General features: G+C 42.7%; 1 long non-coding RNA gene and 1 pseudogene across 6 annotated transcripts; one reads left to right on the plus strand and one right to left on the minus strand.

Moving 5' to 3' along the window:
• The first annotated feature begins 15 nt into the window (after window positions 1-15).
• LOC130134781 (protein FAR1-RELATED SEQUENCE 5-like) lies at window positions 16-7,347 on the plus strand (annotated as a pseudogene).
• A 2,854-nt stretch (window positions 7,348-10,201) lies between these two features.
• LOC130140955 (uncharacterized) lies at window positions 10,202-14,765 on the minus strand. 6 transcript variants are annotated; one of them, XR_008818921.1, is made up of 6 exons: window positions 14,681-14,765; window positions 13,921-14,188; window positions 12,303-13,261; window positions 11,016-11,081; window positions 10,813-10,861; window positions 10,202-10,401 (listed from the first exon to the last, which is right to left on the minus strand). It is a non-coding gene; the product is annotated as an uncharacterized LOC130140955 (long non-coding RNA). The 6 variants fall into 6 exon arrangements; XR_008818922.1 differs by having other exon boundaries at window positions 13,921-14,211; window positions 14,704-14,747; XR_008818918.1 differs by lacking the exon at window positions 14,681-14,765 and having other exon boundaries at window positions 13,921-14,560.
• Window positions 14,766-21,984: the final 7,219 nt, after the last annotated feature.

A 21,984-nucleotide genomic window follows, 5' to 3' on the forward strand; every position in this document is an offset into this window, starting at 1 on the left:
GATACCATGTATCGTACCAACAAATATAACATGATATGTGCACCATTTATTGGGATTAATCACCATTGGAAGAATGTTTTTGTTCGGTTGTGCATTTTTGTTGGACGAGACTGCAGAATCATTTATATGGTTATTTGAGGCTTTTTTGAAGTCTATGGGAAATAAGGCACCGAAAACCATATTCACTGATCAAGACCAAGCCATGGCAAAAGCCATTAGAACGGTATTTCTGAATACACAACACCGTTTATGTACTTGGCACATCGGGAAAAATGCCAACCAAAACATCCCACATCTTTACCATAAGCCGGGTTTTAAGGATACATATTTCTTAGCGCTTATGTATAGATGTACATCGGAGGAAGAATTTGAATTTACTTGGAGGGAAATGGAAAAGGAGTGGGATACTGCGAATAACACTTGGCTTCGGAGATTATACGACATTAGACACAAATGGGGTTTAGCTTTTGGTCGTGACATTTTTACATGTATAAGATCTAGTCAATGGAGGGAGAGCACCAATAATGTCTTCCAACGAATGTCGACGAAGACATTGACTCTTGTAGAGTTTGTCCACCACTATGAAGAACAAGTGAAGCACATGAGAAATTGAAACTCAAGATGATTTCAGTAGTCGAGGGAATCCCAAATTGGCAATTTTGGGTAATGACATCTTGACGCATGCTTCATGTCACACCCCGAACCCCACGATGCGCAACATCCCTCGCAAAGGTCGAATTTGCTGCGACGTCCCAGGCCGCGTCGCCGACCCAACTCCCAACACAGAGCATAAGGCACATGCGGAAGCGATAATTAAAACACCCGTACAAAGCAATACATGACCAAGGGTAGCAGGAACGTCGAACAATTCAAAGCCTAATAATCAAGACTTGCATTGAACTTCAAAACATATACAATGTCCACTATACACCAATACAAGTCGCCAAACAAAAGCGGGTCGACGGCTACTACTAACAAAATCCCTAAGTGGCTAAGGGGGCAGTCTAAGGTGGGGCTATAATCAAAAGGGGTTACTGGCCCGACCTAAGGGAGGCTAAGGCTGATCCTAGGAAACTTAATCTGGATCAGATCCTGATAACTCGGACTCAGCCTCGATTATTTCATCCTCTGAATCCATCTGCTCGACCTCGCCAACCTGTTCGGGTTCCTGCTTTATGGGCTCCGGATTCTCATATGGATCAGGTACACCAGGCAACCTCTATCAGGAGTTTGAAAAACGGGGTTTAAACAACTATGAGACGAATCTCAGTGAATAGGCCTCCTAAATCGAAATTAGGTTAACATGCACCTCCCGACAAGCAAATCAACACAACAACGGACAATAATGTCAATCAAATGACCTAGGCTCTTGAGTCCGGTTCGCTTACCTTGCTGACCCTGCAGGTTAAACAGTTCGACATAAAAATCACGGCACATACGTGGCACACATTTTCACACGTACGCCATACGCATGCTCATACTCGAAGTGTTCATCTCGCATGCCATTCACCGAGTCTTGCACACTCGCACACTGGCCCATGCATTCTTATGCATGCAAATGTCATCATCATGCCATGTTTCGTTCTGGCTCACACTGCATACTGGCATACAGCTCATTTTTAATTAGAAATCGACCCGAAGGTCACGGCCCGAAGGCTCACAACACTCCACGGCCAGCGTAAAAACACCCCAGGCCCAGTGTCTCTAGCCTGCTACAAAGTGCATGAGGCGCAATACCGATCTCCTTACGAACCAGAGCCTGCTACAAAGTGCATGAGGTTGGTCGTCTTTCGGACATACCGGGCATCGTCCTGCTACAAAGTGCATGAGGACGGCACGACCCGAAGGCCAATAAGTGATAACATGGCACACTGTCAATTTTTATCTGAACCCCGCGTAAAACGCATCAGGGTATAATTAGGTGATCACATGCTCATGGCAGACACGCATTCTCGCACAATTTCGTCACATGCCTCACACTAGGCATACACAATGCGTGGCCATGCAATGTCGTATAATGCAATATGAGCATTCAATTTCAGCACGGCATTTCAACAAACATGCCAAATCAACGTGCTCAAATAGCCAATCAATTGCCCATACTTATTCGCATAACATGCGCACTTGGCCAACTAGTACCATGTGGCCCAAAACATAATTTACGCACTTGGGCAATAAACATTCACACCAATGATTGGCCAAACACACACCGCATTGCCCGAACACGAAATCAGGCGGCATGGCATTAAACAACTGAGCACGACAAAGTACCATTCAACCACCGAGTCGCTCAAACGAGGCACCACAAAATTTAACACAATCAAGCACAATTTGTACCCAAATCAACCACTAATCAGTCCGAGAGAGAGAAAAACTGGAAATATGCAAAATCGGGTCCAAACTGGGCAGTTGCACAGTGACAGAAATCCATTTGAAATAAATGGTAAATCAATTCTAAAAATTATGAAATTTGGATATGTTGTACAAAACATCTCGATGAACATTTTCCGTGGAGAACTAGAAACCCAGTTCTAACCGTAAACACCTCGTTTTGACACTCCAAGTCGGACAAAATCCGATTCGCTCGGACAGCCCGTCAGGCCAGAAAAATACAACTCATTCAGTACCCAAATCATTTTGGAAAGCCTTGAAATTTTTATATGTTATAACCACAAATGTCCCCAATAATTTTTGAGAAGGAAGTATTTTGAAAATAGGCCTGGAAAAATTTATAAAAAATTCGAACAGACCAGAAGGTCGGGTGAACAGTAAATCGGGCAGTTTTGTTTCGGTCCAAAGATGGACTTCCGAATGGCCTCAAATGATTTCCAAAAATTCCCAAATTAAATTATGTTATACTTAAAGATGTTGGAAACAACTTTCATGAAAAACACTTCTTCACATTCGGCCCACAATGATCACAATAAAAATAACAAAGCGCAGAGGTACAGTAAAATTAGTAATCCGAGAATCAGTAACTTGCACCATTAAGCAAATCCAACTCATACAACCTCTAAATCAAGTCTCCACAGCCTTAAAACCATCCTTAAAACATCACCTTATGCCCTTAAAATCACCACAACATCAGCCCAAATCAGCCCCCACCAATTACCCCTAAAACTTGTCCAAAGTGCACATAATCCTAATTAAGGGTTAGGATTTCCACTCACCTATTTACACTCCCCAAAATTCTAATCGACGGGAACGGGCGGCCGATTGCCGGTAAACGGCGAAATCGGCGGCGGCGTTCCGGCGGCTCACGGTAGAGGTTCTGGTCAGTGAGGGTGGTGGCGGCGAACGGCGCTCCTCTCGCGCGCGACGGCACTCCGACGAGCGGCTCCTCTGGCGGGGGCCTCTCACGGCCAAACCAAGAGGAAAATGAAAGAGAAGAAGTGGCGTGGGAGGGGAGATGATCGGCTGATGGGGGAAGAAATGGGAGGAGAGAGAGAGTCAAAGGGGTCTTATGGGTCAAAAAGTGGCGCCACGTGTCGCAATCCGGTGCGTTGGACCATTTTGCCATTTGATCCAATGGCCATTAATCACTCTCATCCAATAATTGAGGGCCCTTTTGGTCATTCAAAAATTCTGAATTTTTGACTCATAATTATCCACAAGAAATTCCCAAAAATTGCCAAAATTCGGAACCCAAAAATGGGCCATAAGGGCAAAACGGTAATTTTCCGGTCCCGGGTCGAAATTTCATTTTTCGACCGTATCGACCCCAAATGTGTGTGGCCAACATAATATGATGTCGGATTCGCAAAAATAACCTTTTAAGCCCTCGAAAATCGATTGCAAAGTTTGGAGGGGCAAAATAGTAATTTTTTCACTTCTGGGCCGAAATTTCAATTTTCGACCGTAACTACTCTAGATATGCGTGGCCACCCTAAAACGGCATCGGTCTCGAAAAATAATCTCATATGGCCTCGAAAATCGACGTCGGAGTCCAAGGGTAAAATCGTAATTTTTCTAATTTCGGCCGAAATTCCAATTTTCAGCTGGACTAGCCCCAAATGTATGTGGCCACACCAAAACGATGTTGGCCTTGCAAAATAGTCGTAAACACCCATAGAATTTCGACATCGAAGTTCGGGTCCAATTTGGCGATCAAAATTGCTCAATTCATAATTTTAGAGTCTCTTACTGACGGGTGGCTATTTAGGGGTTACGCGTATCGACCTAGGGTCACTCGAGTTGTGACGATCTCGATTGCCGGGATAGCGCAAGGAATTATTGATTATTCCAGGGGTCACGATCGTTCGGTTCAGGTTCGGGATTTATTTGCCATGCGCACTCTCGGTCCAGCGGAATCACCCGTGATCCGATCGTACGTCGTTGGCCAAACCAGATCCGTCACCTTCCTAGAATCGGTCCACACTGGCCCAAAATACTTCCCTGTTGTTTCTCGGAATCGGCGCCCGATTCGCGATCGGGTCCCCGATCCACTTACTGTTTTCCTAGTTAGCCTTTCCCATTGGTCAGTATCCCGCGAGGGGCCAGCTTCGGGCGAGACGTACTAAAATCAAATGAGAAATAATATCCACTTCGTCGGATCCCGGAAATAGGTCGAAATTCAGGATGTTACACTTCAAAAGTGTATACCCGTACCATTTTTAAACAGTTTAATGATGAATTCATGCAAAGTGTCTCTCAACGTATTTCAAGTGAAGCATTTGATGGATCGGTTTATATTTTTACTGTCAAGTTAAATGGGAAGTTAAATGGGAGTGGAAATGTTGTCAAATTTGACCCTGCAGACTCTTCAGTTTCTTGTGATTGCAAATTATTTGAATTAAAAGGGTGGTTGTGTTGCCATGCGTTGAAAGTGTTGAGTGAGAAATAATCGGTTATGGGTGTTCCATCTCCCCATATTTTGAAAAGATGGACTAAAGGTGCCAAACAAGTGATTGTGAATGATGAATCTTATGAAATGGCACCAGGTTCATCTAAATTTAATCGATTTTCCACGTTAATGCATCAATCCTTTGAAATGATGAGTTTGGGAGCCGAAGATGCTGATACTATGAGAATAGTGAAGGAGGACATGGAAAAAACGAAGGCTAAACTTTTATCACATAAATCGAGTATGGTTGTGACTGATGATGCTGGTAATGATGATGATAATGAGGCTTCTGTGTGCAAGATTTCGGCATTGGACCCGCATTGAAGGAAAGCAAAGGGAATAAGTTATGGGAGGCTTAAAAGCTCAAGTGAGAAAAAGAAGAAAAAATCTGAGGAACGAGCACCTCCAATACGAATAGAAAGTCGAGGTGAGTGGCATATTATTCTACTTAATATGATTAGTTAAATTTATTGCTTATGTCACATGATGCCAATAACATATTTATTACTTTGTAATGTAGAGTTGGTTGTTCAAGCAACACAAGATGGAGCTCATTTCCCAGATTATTTGCATAATTCAAATCAGTTTCAAAGTGCCTTTTATCCTAGCAATATTGGTGGTCCTAGAGTAAATCTAAATTTTCATAATCAGGTATATTGCTCGTAGTCTTTCAGTTGTATTTACATTTTACTAATTTGGTCAAATTTTTTTTGTGGATGTAGCAGCCACCATACATCATGCCGCCGGAGATTATGAGTGGATTTTGCCCATTCCCCAGTCAGGTATTTAATAGCTGAACTTATCGGATACATGAATGAGAATAATCTTGCAAAACAAATTAGTAGTGACAAATTTATTATATGTAGATGCAATCACAATACACCATGCCGCCAGGGATTATGAATGGAATTTCCCCATTCACTAGTCAGGTGCTTATTATGAAATCATTTTAGATCCTAGTGTTATTTCACCTTATTATTACCATTGTAATATTTATTGTTAATGGTTTCTTCTGCATAGATGTTGGAGTATCATAATAGATCTCATGGAACCATTTTGAGTTAGGTACAACTTGCTTTTTTTTATTCAACACTTATTTGAGACATTTATCTTGGCATTTGTTTAGTAAAATGTAAATAAATTGGTTATTCCTTTGTGCAGGGGTCATCAAACTCTTTTCATCATCCTAGGGTGAATGAGTTGAACGACTCTGAAGGAACATAAATCAATTGGCTGAAGTAACTCATAATTTTGTCTCTCTCTAGGAGGAGGAGGAGGAGGAGGAACTCTCCCTCTCTTTTATGTACAGGCTTGAATTTATAGCTTGTTGTGGATGAGCTCGACTTCGATTCCCGCCACTTCTCGTCAAGAAGAGGTAAAAGAGCTTGACCTTGAAATTTGAAGCAGTTACCTTCGGGTTGGTAATAGGGGTCATCTAAATTATTAATGTTACGGGAGTTGTTATTGTGATATTTTCCTTTTTGTGAACGAACATCACTTCGTTGTAGACATTTGGATGATTTGTCCTTGCTGTTAACTCTGAATGTTTGAAACATTTCCATGGCTGATTGAAGAGAGACTTCTCTTTGGACATGTAATGTCCATCTCCATTATCATTGGACAATATGCAGCTGTGGATCTACTTTTGTTAATGGACACTATTCTGTAGCTGGAGTTCCAAGGTGTGAGAAAGCAACTAAAAGTACAAGTTTGTAAATCTTAAAGTCTTCAGAAATTTTGGTATTTGGACTTTTTCAGACTTGACATGTATGTACACCAAGGCCAGTTGCATCAAGGCTTGCTGCAGATACCCATCTGCTTACTGGTCAGGTAACAGATTGAAAGTTCATTCCAGATCGTGATGTCTTTTTTCCTTTCGCATATTTTCATTCATGACATTTTCAAATTCATGGGGGCAGAGCGAGTAAGACTTTTGCGCTGATGTTGAACTTTTGTTCAGCTTGCTTATGTCGAGGGAGGAGGGGATGAATGAAAGTTGCTTCCTTTATCAGCGGAATAGAGCTAAACTATTTTTTTTTCTGATTTGTTTGTAAATTTTGAAATACTCAACTTTCTGAAGTTGATTGCAAATATCCGTTGTTTCCATCTGGTGGAGTTCAAGTGCAGTCATCTGCTTACAATGTTATTTAACTCTGTCGAACTGAAAAGTGGTGGCCATGAGACCAAATGACTAGACGATGTTGCAAAGAGTTAAGATGAGTAACATTAAGCTCTCATTATTGCAGCACTCACTGTCAAATGCAATTCAATCACAAGATCCATAATTGGTTGCTCTGGCTTAGGCTAAGATATTCTTGTATTATATCTCAGATAGAAAACCTCCTTTCTTGGATGGAAGAGTAGTTTTTACTGAACAAGCTGAGCCTATAATGCCGCTCAAAGATCCGACGTCAGATATGGCTACAATCTCAAGAAAAGGTTCTCCTCTGCTCAAGGAGATTCATGAAAAACAGAGTATGAATAAATCGCGCCACCGCTTTTGAGAGCTTGCTGGCTCAAAACTTGGAGATATTCTTGGTGTTGAGAAATCATAAGCCGATGTCATGTGTTTTGCAAGTTTGAATGACGGTGTCCTCTCTCTCTCTCTCTCTATTTTCAGATTTAGGGTTTAAATTCAGAATTTTGGAAAATTTTTCGCTACGAAGTCCGATTTTTGAGTTGTTGAGCTGCGCATTTTTATAGAATTGGTAGTTTAGGGTGTCGTGGAGCTGTGGGATTTTACGGATCTTGATTTGGACTTACCGTTTACCCGAAAACGAATTTTTAAAGTTTTCCGCGCGAAGTGAACAGTGCACGTCCGGCAGCCTTCAGGCCATATTTCTCTGCGAAATCCGATTTGTGAGTCGTTGAGCTGCGCATTTTTGTAGAATTGGTAGTTTAGGGTGTTGTGGAGCCGTAGGATTTTACAAATCTTGATTTGGACTTACCGTTTCCCCGAAACAAATTTTTGAAATTTTCCGCGCGAAGTGAACAGTGCACGTCCGGCAGCCTTCAGGCCATATTTCGCTGTGAAATCCGATTTTTGAGTCGTTGAGCTGTGCATTTTTATAGAATTGGTAGTTTAGGGTGTCGTGGAGCCGTGAGATTTTACCGATCTTGATTTGGACTTACCGTTTGCCCGAAACAAATTTTTGAAATTTTCCGCGCGAAGCGAATAGTGCACGTCCGGCAGCCTTCAGGCCATATTTTGCTGCAAAATCCTATTTTTGAGTCATTGAGCTGTGCATTTTTATAGAATTGGTAGTTTAGGGTGTTGTGGAGCCGTGGGATTTTACGGATCTTGATTTGGACTTACCGTTTGCCCGAAACGAATTTTTGAAGTTTTCCGCGCGAAGTGAACACTACACCTCCGGCAGCCTTCAGGACATATTTCACCGCGAAGTTCGATTTTTGAGTCGTTGAGCTGTGTATTTTTGTAGAATTGGTAGTTTAGGGTGTCGTGAAGCCTTGGGATTTTACGGATCTTGATTCGAACTTACCGTTTGCCCGAAACGAATTTTTGAAGTTTTCCGCGCGAAGCGAACAATACACGTCCGGCAGCCTTCAGGCCATATTTCGCTGCGAAGTCCGATTTTTTAGTCATTGAGCTGCGCATTTTTATAGAATTGGTAGTTTAGGGTGTCGTGGAGCCATGGGATTTTACTGATCTTGATTTGGACTTACCGTTTGCCCGAAACGAATTTTTGAAGTTTTCCGCGCGAAGTGAACACTACACCTCCAGCAGCCTTCAGGACATATTTCACCGCGAAGTCCGATTTTTGAGTCGTTGAGCTGTGCATTTTTGTAGAATTGGTAGTTTAGGGTGTCGTGAAGCCTTGGGATTTTACGGATCTTGATTTGAACTTACCGCCCGAAACGAATTTTTGAAGTTTTCCGCGCGAAGCGAACAATACACGTCCGGTAGCCTTCAGGCCATATTTCGCTGCGAAGTCCGATTTTTTAGTCATTGAGCTGCGCATTTTTATAGAATTGGTAGTTTAGGGTGTCGTGGAGCCATGGGATTTTACTGATCTTAATTTGGACTTACCGTTTGCCCGAAACGAATTTTTGAAGTTTTCCGCGCGAAGTGAACACTACACCTCCAGCAGCCTTCAGGACATATTTCACCGCGAAGTCCGATTTTTGAGTCGTTGAGCTGTGCATTTTTGTAGAATTGGTAGTTTAGGGTGTCGTGAAGCCTTGGGATTTTACGGATCTTGATTTGAACTTACCGTTTGCCCGAAACGAATTTTTGAAGTAGCGAACAGTACACGTCCGGCAGCCTTCAGGCCATATTTCGCTGCGAAGTCTGATTTTTTAGTCATTGAGCTGCGCATTTTTATAGAATTGGTAGTTTAGGGTGTCGTGGAGCCATGGGATTTTACGGATCTTGATTTGGACTTATCGTTTGCCCGAAACGAATTTTTGAAGTTTTACTCGCGAAGCGAACAGTACACGTCCGGCAGCCTTCAGGCCATATTTCGCCGCGAAGTCCGATTTTTGAGTCGTTGAGCTGTGTATTTTTATAGAATTGGTAGTTTAGGGTATCGTGGAGCCATGGGATTTTATGGATCTTGATTTGGACTTACCGTTTGCCCGAAACGAATTTTTGAAGTTTTACGCGCGAAGCGAACAGTACACGTCCGGCAGCCTTAAGGCCATATTTGGCCGTGAAGTCCGACTTTTGAGTCGTTAAGCTGGGAATTTTTATAGAATTGGTAGTTTAGGGTGTCGTGGAGCCGTGGAATTTTACGAATCTTGATTTGGACTTAACGTTTGCCCGAAACGAATTTTTGAAGTTTTACGCGCAAAGTGAACAGTACACGTCCAGCTGCCTTCAGGCCATATTTGGCCGCGAAGTCCGATTTTTGAGTTGTTGAGCTGCGCATTTTTGTAGAATTGATAGTTTAGGGTATCGTGGAGCCATGGGATTTTACGGATCTTGATTTGGACTTAATGTTTGCTCAAAACGAATTTTTGAAATTTTCCACATGAGATTTTACAGTAATCAGTAAGCTTAGAGTTACAGTAATCAGTAAGCTTAGAGAGAGAGAGAGAGAGAAAGAGAAAGAGAGAGAGAGTAAATGGCTATAAAGATGCAAAAAAAAAATTCTGTAGACTTAATGCCAAAAGGTCTGCTTGTTTCAAATAATTTCACAAACTTAATTCTGAGCCTTCCTATAGCTTCTGTTTTCCCTAACATTGCTAAGATAAAAATGATGTGCCAAAATCGGCATCAACTCAATAGAACGACATGGAGTCGGAGAAACGCTGTACTAGAGAAAATGTGAGTGAAAAAGAAGAAAAAAAATCTAAGCTAAGACAATGCTTCATACGGTCGACTTCACGTAACTCGCATCAGAGTCTCAATTTGGTCCTCCACATGTCTCCAATGACCATCTTAGGTTGCGGATTATCTGGCCCTCGATCCCGCTACCCCGATGTAAAGTACAACCAGCCGTCACAAAAGCTTGCGATTGCGGTTTTGACGCGGTAAGGAAGCTTACCGATCACCATCCATTTCATACCACAAGCATATAGACGTCGCTATAGACTACCTGAAATAAGAAAGTTCCAAGTTTGAAGAATCAGCTCGAATGAAACATCATATGACACAAGCATGCATCTTTTGATAAGCTAATAAAATCAATGACCAGATGATGAGTAGCATGATTAGCAAAGAATGTATCTAAACATGTGAATGCCCCATTCTACTTGGTTCTGTAAGTAACATTGGAATGCCCCATTCTACTCGAACTAATTATCTCATATCTCAGCTCATATATATCAAAAGATTAACGCAAAATGCTAGAGCTGTCTCAGGAAAGCACTGGTCCCAACAAATTGCTGACAAAGATAACAAAGTTGATCAACCTATCATATCTTAACCTTCGGCTTTGACTTATGGAATCAGCCTAAAAATGTTAAAGCTTTGCGGAGTCTACATTGGGACTTCTAGTTGCCATTACCTGCAATAGATCAGCTGCATAGTGGCGACTTCATTGACTTAGAGACCTCCTGCTCGTGATAAAAAAGTGAAGATGCTAATATTCAGTACCCGACTACTAAAAGTAGCATTTTAGCTTACAATATTGCCGGCTTACAATGTAATATGATGTACTCATCTAATCGAACAGTAACCAAATGAAACCACTGCAAGATGCTAACTCACCCAACATCCACAGAAGAGGCAGTAGTTATACTCATCTCTTAGCTTCATCAATACAGCCAGCAGATCCTGTATACAGCAGAAAGCAGTCATTCATTACTGTAGTGCCACTTTTTCCATGAGTCATACTAAAAATGATTCAGCAATGAACTTCGTGAACTGATGCTTATGCAACATTTTATATTCAAGGACTTTTTTTTTATCGTGATATTCAAGGACTTGAGAGAAATAACAAGAGGCAGATATCTGACAAATTTTTCACTACGGAATTTCAGTCACACAGATGAACTTCCGAAAGTTTGGAAGAGTTTTAAGATGAACTGCAAAGAAAGGCAAAAGCAGTTGCTTAATCAACTGAACCTCCATCTTCAATCTGATGAACATAATGGGTGACAAACGTTTTCACGAGTTATGAAAAAAGAAGCATTCAGTTGCACAGCATAATGAATGTAGAAAATCCTCTTACTGATCTCAGTCGTGCACTACACATCACTAATTCACTGTCATTTCACCTACTTTCACTGCCATAGAACCAAGGATGCAACAAAAGCATATGATAGTCTGAAACTAAAATCTGACTCCATTAAAACAATATGTTTCACCATTTCTAGGAAACAAAATGAACAAGCCAAAGCCATTTAAATGTAATGAATGAAACTGAGATTTAAAGAGAATCTGGATTCTGGTATATGACATCAAAGAACATATCTCTTCCGTAATTACTTCCTCTTCCTCTTCATCCTGTTCACCCTCCTCCTCGCCCTCATTCTTCTCGGGCTCTGGAAATTCCTTATTCTCTAATTGATCCAGTGCAGCCTTTGCCTTCTGGAAATATACAAATATCCTCCGACCAAACAATCCTAGAATGATGAAATACGTCATTGACCATGGAAATCTTCTCTTACCAACGACAAAACAAAATCACCTCATAGCATCCAAGCCGCCTATGCACATAAGGCGCACAAGCCCATCTGACTAAGGTACGGAACCAAACAAGAACGAGCCTTTGTAGCTAAGAAAGAACAGAGCAGCTCGAAACAAAAAACCTAACCACGATCCCAATCCTCCTAACTCCACGTTCGCAAGACTGCGGCATCAAAACGAAACTAATCTGCTCTATCAGATCGCTAAGGCCTTGGTCTTTTCCAAGACAATTAAAAGCTAGGACCTATAATCCAAAACCGAAGACAGACACATCGTAAAACCTCAAAAGAGCTCGAAACACCATCGAACCGAAAGCAACTGCGAGGCTGCGTAATCAGAAAGATATCGAAAGCCAAGCAAGCTTACCTCCTCCGATTCCCTAGTGAACCACGACCTCCATTCCCGAGGTCCGATGCAGCAGCGGAAGAGGACCTAGATCAGCACCACCACCATGGAAGAAACGGATACATCAATTCACCATCCGAAGCTCGGAGCACGAATTCCAGAGGCGAAACGACCTGCAAATCATTCGCTCCGCGCGAGCTGCTTCATCGTGCGTTCAAGAAGGAACTTCAGCGAGGGAGAGAGTGAGTTTGACTGGTGGTGGAGATTGCGAACGAGCTTGGGACCCAGCTGCTCTTGGGCAGGCGGAGGCAACGGCGGAAGTCGGGGCAATAAACCCAACTCCACAAGCTCCTCTTTCTGCTATTATGTCCTCCAATTGTGCAACCTGCTCAAAGGAAAAGTCATCCAAACTATTAAATCCTATGCTTTTTTAAAGACAGAAGCATAAAAACACTAAAGGTGATAAAATGACAAAATTGATCGTTCACAGAAGAATTCCCGGACAGGTATTGATGCTTCATTTTGGACCACTCCTGACGTATCTAATTTAACAGAATATTTGAAGTAACATGAATCCAGACTCGTGAATCTGCCAAAAGTGTAAGAAACCAAGAAACGAAGCATCAATATCCTTTGGGATGGTCTTCTGAATGATGTTATATTCCGGCGCAGCAAGCCAGTCCGTCTCTGGATTGACCTCCCCAAGGACGAGCTAACTCGATAGGAAGGCTTCTAATTAGAGAAATTCACAGTAACCTTCAGCTATAGGAATTTTATAGGACCAAGGCATGAAAGATGTGGCGGAACAGATTGCAAATGCAGCATATGCTGAGGTCTTTCGGTGCTTTGTCCAATCCGACTCAAATTCCATACCAGAACCTCTGCTTTTAGAGAATTCTGTTCTTGCAGATTGAGGCAGAGTATTTTCCAGGCAGATTGATGTGCCACTAAGAGTTTAAGCCCACACTTAAAGGGATGCCCTGCAATTTATTCGGCAACCAGTAAAACCAACTCTTGTTAGTTACTAAATTAAACGAATTTTGTCAATGCAAATTGTTAGTACATTGGTTATAATATGTTCCTGTTAAATCGACTACCAACTATCTGGATACTGTTCACATCTTTGGTTTGCACGTAAGCTGAATTTGAAAATGTCGACCCCTCTGCCCCCATGAGTTCTTTCAGTCCTTGCGCATTATAAACAGAACACAATCCAGCCATAGAGATTCAAAAGTGTTTTCGATATTTCTTCAATGCTAAAGCTTGGCTAAATAAGAGTACTCGAGTCTTAATCACCAAACTCTTTCCGGACAACCCCCAACAACCCCCAAAAGAGAAAAAAACAGCAAGAATTTGATGGAACGATCGAAGTACGAAGGACGCGCCACCTGCATGTAGCTCAAACCGCATATCTCTTCGAAGCAAAAACAAACAGTGGCAGGATTAGGAAGTCAAGAATATTCAAACAGCACAAGCAATCACACGAAGCACATATTCGAAGCAAAAGCAAACGATGGCAGGACTAGGAAGTCAACAACATTGAAACAGCAAAAGTAATTACACGAAGAATATGCTCTGAAGCGGCAAAAAACGAAGTTGTAACGAGAGAAAAGCACGAAAGATGATGAAGGGTCGTTACCTCCTCCAATGGAAAAACCCGCGGGCTTGGTTTAGAGGCACGATGCGCTTAGAAAGAAAATGCACGGCCTGCCCACTATTCAGCGAACATTCAGAAGGCGTGAACTCATGAAACCTCAATGAGTTTGGAAATTGAACTTTTGTGGGTTGGCGTCTGAGGCTAGGGCGTCGGCGTCGGGCTTCGTCGGAGGTGTCGTCGGCATCGGCGTCGGCGTCTAGGGCGTCGCTCGTCGAAGGCTAGGGGTCGGCGTTGACGCGAGGAGACGGACCTCGCTCGTCGGAGGCAGCGGACCTCGCTCGTTGTAGGCGTCGTCGGCGTCGGCGTCGGGCTTCGTCGGAGGCGTCTTCGGCATGGGCGTTGGGGGCTAGGGCGGAGGCGGAGGCTAGGGCGTCGCTCGTCGGAGGCAGCGTCGGCGTCGGCGCGAGGAGACAGACCTCGCTCGTCGGAGGTAGCGGACCTCGCTCGTGGGAGGTGACGGACGTCGCTCGTGGGCAACGGCGAACCTCGCTCGTCGGAGGTGTCAGAGGCTAGGGCGGAGGCGGAGGTTAGGGCGTCACTCGCCGGAGGCGGCCAGGGCGTTGGCGCGAGGAGACAGACCTCGCTCGCCGGAGGTAGCGGACCTCGCTTGTGGGAGGCGACGGACGTCGCTCATGGGCAACGGCGAACCTCGCTCGTCGGAGGTGTCAGAGGCTAGGGCGGAGGCGGAGGCTAGGGCGTCACTCGCCGGAGGCGGCTAGGGCGTCGGCGCGAGGAGACAGACCTCGCTCATCGGAGGCAGCGGACCTCGCTCGTGGGAGGCAACGGCTCGTGGGAGGCGACGGACGTCGCTCGTGGGCAGCAGCAGACCTTGCTCGTCGGAGGCGTCGGCATCGGAGGCTAAGGCGGAGGCGGAGGCGGAGGCTAGGGCGTCGCTCGTCGGAGGCGGCGTCGGCGTGGGCGCGGCGTGAGGGAGACAGAGCGCAGGGATAGAGATTGGGAGCGCGAAAGAGAGAGAGAGACTGGAGAGAGAGGGCGCTTGATTTTATTCAAAAATTTTCTCTCTCCAGATCTCTCAGCTCTGTGCTGTGCCGTGGGAGGGGAGAAAATATTGGGTGAGGGAGACGGAGCGCAGAGCAGAGAGCAGATGGGGAGCGCGAAAGAGAGAGAGAGAGGGTGTGGAGAGCAGATGGGGAGCGCGAAAGAGAGAGAGGGAGTGTGGAGAGAGAGGGCTGCTTTTAAAAAAAATTTCTCCCAGCTTCAGCTCAGCTCAGCTCAGCGCCGTGGGAGAGCCTTCCTGACATGTGGATCGTCTCGGACACGTGTCGCCACGCCGGAGTTGTTATTTCTCCACGGTGGAATCCCTAGTGGCACCCAATATTTTCTCCGCCTCATGCACGTGTGTTTCTTGGGAACCACGTTTTATTTATTGCACGTTTAAACATGGCTCCGTGGGATAACAATCCTGTGGCCACGAAAAAATGTTTCAAAAGAGGAATCTATGAACCACCAGTTTGCTTGGAAGCCTGTAATTACGATAGGGTGTATAACAACGTTGTCTATAGATCTATCTCCAGAAGGAGTACTTTTTAAGTGACTACCGATTTGAAAAACTTAACTATTTCAAATTTGGGAGAGCTACATAGGGGAGGAGAGAAATGTGTTGATTATATATCAATGTCATGCTTGAAGAGCGGCACAAAGGTGCTTATGTTGGAAAGTACCTTGTTCCACATAAATAAAATGGGAGTGTGTTGGCGAATATATAATTGTGAAAGTCTTCTTTTCTTACAAATAAAGACAATAGCTAAATGAACTAGACCCTACTATACCCGCGTGCGGGCGTGCGAATAGTTGCGCGATTTTGGTGAGTGTAGAACAAATTTGGCACTAATCAACGATTATTATTTTTTATTTATTAAAATTCGGATTTATAATTATAAAATAACATTTGTGTTCTATTGAAACAGAGTAAATGTTCGCAATAGAGTTACAATTATTTTGTTTATTATTTAATTCCGAATTTATTATTTCTATCGAACAATTATTAGGTGCTCTTACAACCTTTAAAAGGTTGTATCCGTTCAAACATATTTTTCGCTATTAATTACTCAACATTTTTGCTTAATAGAACAACTTCCATTTTTGTTTCTTTCAAAAGATATATGACCACTGTTTTCTATTGTTTCCCTTTGAGAGTTCTTGGAAAAATACCAGAATTACTATTGGGTATTCTAGCTTGAGACTTGTGTCATGGAGGAATTTGCTAGTAACCGTTAGCAACGTTTTGGGGAAAATAATTCCTTAAAGAGTGTGTTATGACAAAAAAAAAGTCTGCTTTCGTTCGTCTTCTTGATTACTTGATTTTTCCCCAACAACGTCAAGATGTCATTAATAGATGAAACTCTACATATCTAATGCTTGAAAGTATGGTTGTCTTTCAACGTGCATTTTCCCAATTAACATATCTACTCAGGCAATAGTCTTCCAAGCACTAGGAGAAATAATAGGAGATTTTGTAGTAGCTTGATTTGTGAAACTATTTAGAAATTTCTTATATGCTGATTTTATTTCATGTTTAATTGTTTTTTTATTTCATTAGTTCTTTTTCAATATACTATTATTTTTTGTATTTAAGGGAAAAATTGCTAAAAATTGGAGCCCGAGTTGGGTTGAGTACGGGTCAGGTCAAGTTGGGTCGAATATAGATTGCTAAGATTGTATTACATAAAAATAGATCGACATGGATTAATTAGATCAATTTGGATTGCTTCCATTTTTGACCTAACCAAATCCGACCGGACTCCCTCTCTTTGACCGGTGTATTCAGAACTACTAAAAAATCTCTAAGAAAAAGATTTGCAACCTCTAGGTCGGGTGAAAATTGGACTTTGACTATTAGCTTTGACACACTCGCTCACCAAACATTAGAAATTGATCTAGACCACTCCCTTTATCTTTTCTCGAAGATACGCTTTGAGAGGAAGCAAAAGAGAATGATGCATGTTAAATCGAAATTATCCGGTTAATTTAAGTCGTAGGCAGACATAGAGGGGTGCTTGGATATCTCTATTTTCTTGGCATTGAATGAATTGTGAGGGAAGCAATCAAAAACCTGCCAGCGCTTGCTGTGAAAATGAGAAAGAAGAAAGGAAGTGTTGACACAAAAAAAAAAAATTGGACCAACTCTAGATTGGTATCAACGAGTGGCATGCTCAGTCGATAATTAAAAGCAGAAGTCATCAATAAAAAAAAACAAACGGAGACCGATTAGGCTCAACGTTAGTGAAGGAAATCGATAACATCATTTATAAAGTCATCACAATATGTAGTGCAAAAATTATCAACGAGAGGCTTCACCAGTCAACAACTTAAAGGAAATTGATTGACAAAATCATCGACCACAGACAATCTCAGATTTTTGGCTAAGTGTTGAGGAAATGATATTAATGAATAAACTAGAGGTTTGCTAATACAACAGTTGAATATGAAGAAAGGTGATTGACTCAAACACATGATTGCCATATGATTATGCATACAATCTAGGGATTTGCATGTTTTTGTGTATAATCATGTCTAGAATCTCAGAGAATGTAAATGTAGATCGTGCTAGGAAGTTTGTATAGATTCAAAATCCAAGAACTGGTTGTAAATAACTGCTACAGTGTATTATAAGAGCTCATGTAGTAATCTAACTGCACATAATCAATCAATCTTTGTTTTTTTTTGGTCAGCACCCATAATCAATCAATTTGAACATCTGTTTTTGCTTTTATTTTCGTCTTTAACTATCCTGCAAATTTACCTTCGCAATACCTTTAACTTTCCGGTACCTTTTTTTTTCTTGCAACTTCTGAAGTTCAGTACTCGCAATTTAAATACCTTTAGTTCCCTTTACATTCCTTTCCAAAATAAACAAATGACCATTTTTTAATCTTTGTCAATTCAATTCGAATCATCCTGATGCAGCCTGGTGTAGGCTACTCGAACGTTAGGATCGGGAGAGTGACTTGCACACGTGGAACAGGACGAACAGTAATTACAGTCCTGCGCAAGCTCGGGAAAATGGATGTAACTTCGTCGATACAGATCGGAATGACCTGATTCCAAAGCCAAATGAACAAAGACTTCTGGATTGACAATTTCTCTGTTTTGAGTTTTCTCAAATAAGCACTATAGGAAGGACGAAATCGGGGTAGAAGTGGACGGTTGTAAATGGACAGAACAGAGGAAAAGATAGAACTTCGTTGGTTGCTCTTCCAGGCCTCCAAGGAAGTGGATAGGGCACCGATTCTTCTAGATCGATGACTGCAACTCTTCAAGGATGCAGATTTGAAAACCTCCGACTCTTCAAGGACGGAGTGAAAACTCTTCTAGGTTTTCAGGGGTATGAACTCTTCAAGGTTCAAGATAATTGCTTGATGCAAAATTTTCATTAATCAAATTCGTCTGTCGAATACATAAAGTAGATGGTCTTTTATAGCCAAAGAAAAACAAATGAAAAGACTCAAGCAAATGAAGAGACTAAAGAGCATTAAAGACCCTAGAAAGCATAAAACATTAAAGAACTTAGAAACTATAAACTAGATAAATGCCCAACGTCTTCTTGATCATCCCAAAGTATCTTTTAGGCTTCCAATGTATAGGGAAAGACAAGGACTTTATTGTGGCATGGACTCGCGGATGAGACTCTTTGTCTTCGAATTGCGTCCCTTCGATATCTTCAAGACTGGTCGAGCGACTTGTCGAGCTCGGATGCGGGCTGATCTCCTTGGTCGAGTGAGCTCGTCTTCGATGCGGGCAGCATTATCAATCTGGCCTGCATCATCCTCCCCTTCTTTAAACGAATTTGTCCCCGAATTCATGTCATCATCAGAGGAATCACCAGCATAAGGTGTTAAATGCCGAACGTTGAAAACATCATGTGTTTTCATATGAGAAGGAAGCCTTAAGCGATATGCATTGGGATTGATGCGCTCAAGAACTTCAAGAGGACCAAGCTTTCGATCACTAAGCTTGTTATAGCTTCCAACAGGATGACGCTCTGGTGGCAAGTAAGCCCAAACAAAATCTCCTGGTTCGAAGATAACTTCACGCCGCCGCTTATCGACGTCCTTTTTATAGGACTCTGTCTTGCTTTCTAACCTTTGGCGCACATCTTCATGAATTGCTCTCATCTGAGAAACAATATCTTCAACATTGCCACTCGACTTTTTAGCAAAAGGAATGGGTGCAAGATCAAGAGCAGTGTTCGGCTGTTGTCCATACACGATCATGAAAGGACTATACCTAGTCGTACGGTTTACAGCACAATTATATGCAAATTCGCCATGTGACAATCGTGTCTCCCAAGAGCGAGGATCAATCATTGTCCTCAATAGAATTCCCAAGGTTCGATTGACGACTTCAGTTTGCCCATCAGTTTGGGGATGAAACACAGTACTATATTGCAGTTTAGTACCGACATTCTTCCACAATTGTCGCCAAAAATGACTGAGAAACTTTGTGTCCCGATCAAAAGAAGCAACTTCACCTGCTTTGTGAAGTAAAACATATACAATACGAACCCCTTTTAAAGCACCTTTTATATCCTTCATCGAAAGCAATGAAGACTTTTCGACAACAGAAGTTTTTAAAGGCTCCTTACTAGGTGCTAATATAATCTTCTTCCCTCCAAATTCAAAAGAATACGTATTTCGATAACCATCATGAGTAGTCCGCCTATCGAATTGCCATGGTCGCCCAAGAATAACATGACTAGCATCCATTGGTAGAACATCGCACCATATCTTGTCGAAATAAACAGAACCAATGGATAGATTAACAAGGCAGCGTTTGGAAACGGTTATCTCGGTGCCTTTCGATAGCCACGACATCTTGTAAGGTGTGGGGTGCGTCTTTAACTCCAACTTTAGTTTGTTCGTCGCCCTTTCAGAAATTATATTCTCACAGCATCCAGAGTCAATAATTAATTGACATACCTTCCCCTTAATCGTGCAAGCGGAATGAAAAATGTTGGTGCGCAGCCACCCATCTCCGGTCTCATCACGAGGAACTAGAAAGATTTTTCTCACCATCAGAAATTCACCAGAATCAGCATGCACTATTTGCTCGTCACCTGCGGACTCTTCGACATCATTCACCTCTTCTTCGAGCGGATCCTCCACATGCTCATCAGAATCGTTATCCACTAAGAAGGCTTTGCCGGCTTGTCGATTCTTGTTCTTTTGGCAATTGTTAGCACGATGACCCAACTCACCACAAGTATAGCAACGAATATCGGACGTAGTTGGTTGCTTCAAAATGTTGGGCTGATTAGGAAACTTACTAGCGGTTTGCATCGTAGCCTCAGCAACTTTGGTGGTGCCGGGGGTACTCCTAGCGGGTTGATTGGTCATGATAGAGGATTGTTGCCTCCTTGAGCGAGAACGCTCCACCTTGAGTGCTCGTTGGTGTGCATCTCCTAAGTCCCAAATGTCAAGGACTTCTGGGGCATCTTGAATATGAAGTTGAAGGCCATTCAAGTACTTGCTCACAAGCATCTCCTCCGGATCTTGAATGTTGTTGCGAATCACCAACTCGTTGAATTCGTTGGTGTATTGGTCCACCGTTCGCGTACCTTGTCTCAGATTTTGGTACCGTTGATAGAGCTCTCTCTTGTATCCCTTAGGTAGGAAATACTTTCGGATCTTGTCTTCCATCTTCCTCCACGAGGTAATTGGCGCTTTGCCAACGGATTGGCGAGTTTGCTTCTCACGCCTCCACCAAGCGATGGCTTTACCTCTGAATCGCATAGCGATGATCCCGACTCGACGATCCTCCGGAACATTTCGATGCTCAAACACTTCATTAACAAGTGTTAGCCAGTCAACAATTTCTTCAGGAGAATCATTACCTGAGAATTCCGGGATATCCTTTTTAACTTCTTTTTCCCACTCCGGTTCACAAATGTTTTGCTCGTGATGTCGAACATTCCTCCGATTGCGAAATGGTCGAACATTCTCCGAAGATGAAGAGTCACCATTGGAATCTTCGGTCCTGGAACGAGGTGGTGAATTGTTTCTTTCCGCCCTCAGATGCTCAACTTCCCGCGTCAACTCATCAATTTGTTGTTGCATATGTTGCTGCAAATTGTCAGCGAGCGTATGCACTTCATTCAGTGGGATGGTTCTGCCTCCACGACGTCTAGCTTGTCTTGGCAGCATGGTTCTCTCCTCCAAAGCTCTGATACCAAATGATGCAGCCTGGTGTAGGCTACTCGAACGTTAGGATCGGGAGAGTGACTTGCACACGTGGAACAGGACGAACAGTAATTACAGTCCTGCGCAAGCTCGGGAAAATGGATGTAACTTCGTCGATACAGATCGGAATGACCTGATTCCAAAGCCAAATGAACAAAGACTTCTGGATTGACAATTTCTCTGTTTTGAGTTTTCTCAAATAAGCACTATAGGAAGGACGAAATCGGGGTAGAAGTGGACGGATGTAAATGGACAGAACAGAGGAAAAGATAGAACTTCGTTGGTTGCTCTTCCAGGCCTCCAAGGAAGTGGATAGGGCACCGATTCTTCTAGATCGATGACTGCAACTCTTCAAGGATGTAGATTTGAAAACCTCCGACTCTTCAAGGACAGAGTGAAAACTCTTCTAGGTTTTCAGGGGTATGAACTCTTCAAGGTTCAAGATAATTGCTTGATGCAAAATTTTCATTAATCAAATTCGTCTGTCGAATACATAAAGCAGATGGTCTTTTATAGCCAAAGAAAAACAAATGAAAAGACTCAAGCAAATGAAGAGACTAAAGAGCATTAAAGACCCTAGAAAGCATAAAACATTAAAGAACTTAGAAACTACAAACTAGATAAATGCCCAACGTCTTCTTGATCATCCCAAAGTATCTTTTAGGCTTCCAATGTATAGGGAAAGTGTCACGCCCCGCTCTCCTCGGCGCGCCACATCCCTCACGAAGGTCGATTCGTGTGCAACGTCCTAGGACGCGTCGCCGACCCAACACCCAACACAGAGATTTAAAGCACATGCGGAAGTAATTAAAACCACCCGTACAAAGATAAATACACAACCAAGGAT

The sequence above is a fragment of the Syzygium oleosum genome, unplaced genomic scaffold (genome assembly GCF_021117445.2).
Source record: "Syzygium oleosum isolate NSW1041296 unplaced genomic scaffold, Sole_v2.1 Sole_v2.23, whole genome shotgun sequence".
NCBI classification, from domain to species: domain Eukaryota; kingdom Viridiplantae; phylum Streptophyta; class Magnoliopsida; order Myrtales; family Myrtaceae; genus Syzygium; species Syzygium oleosum.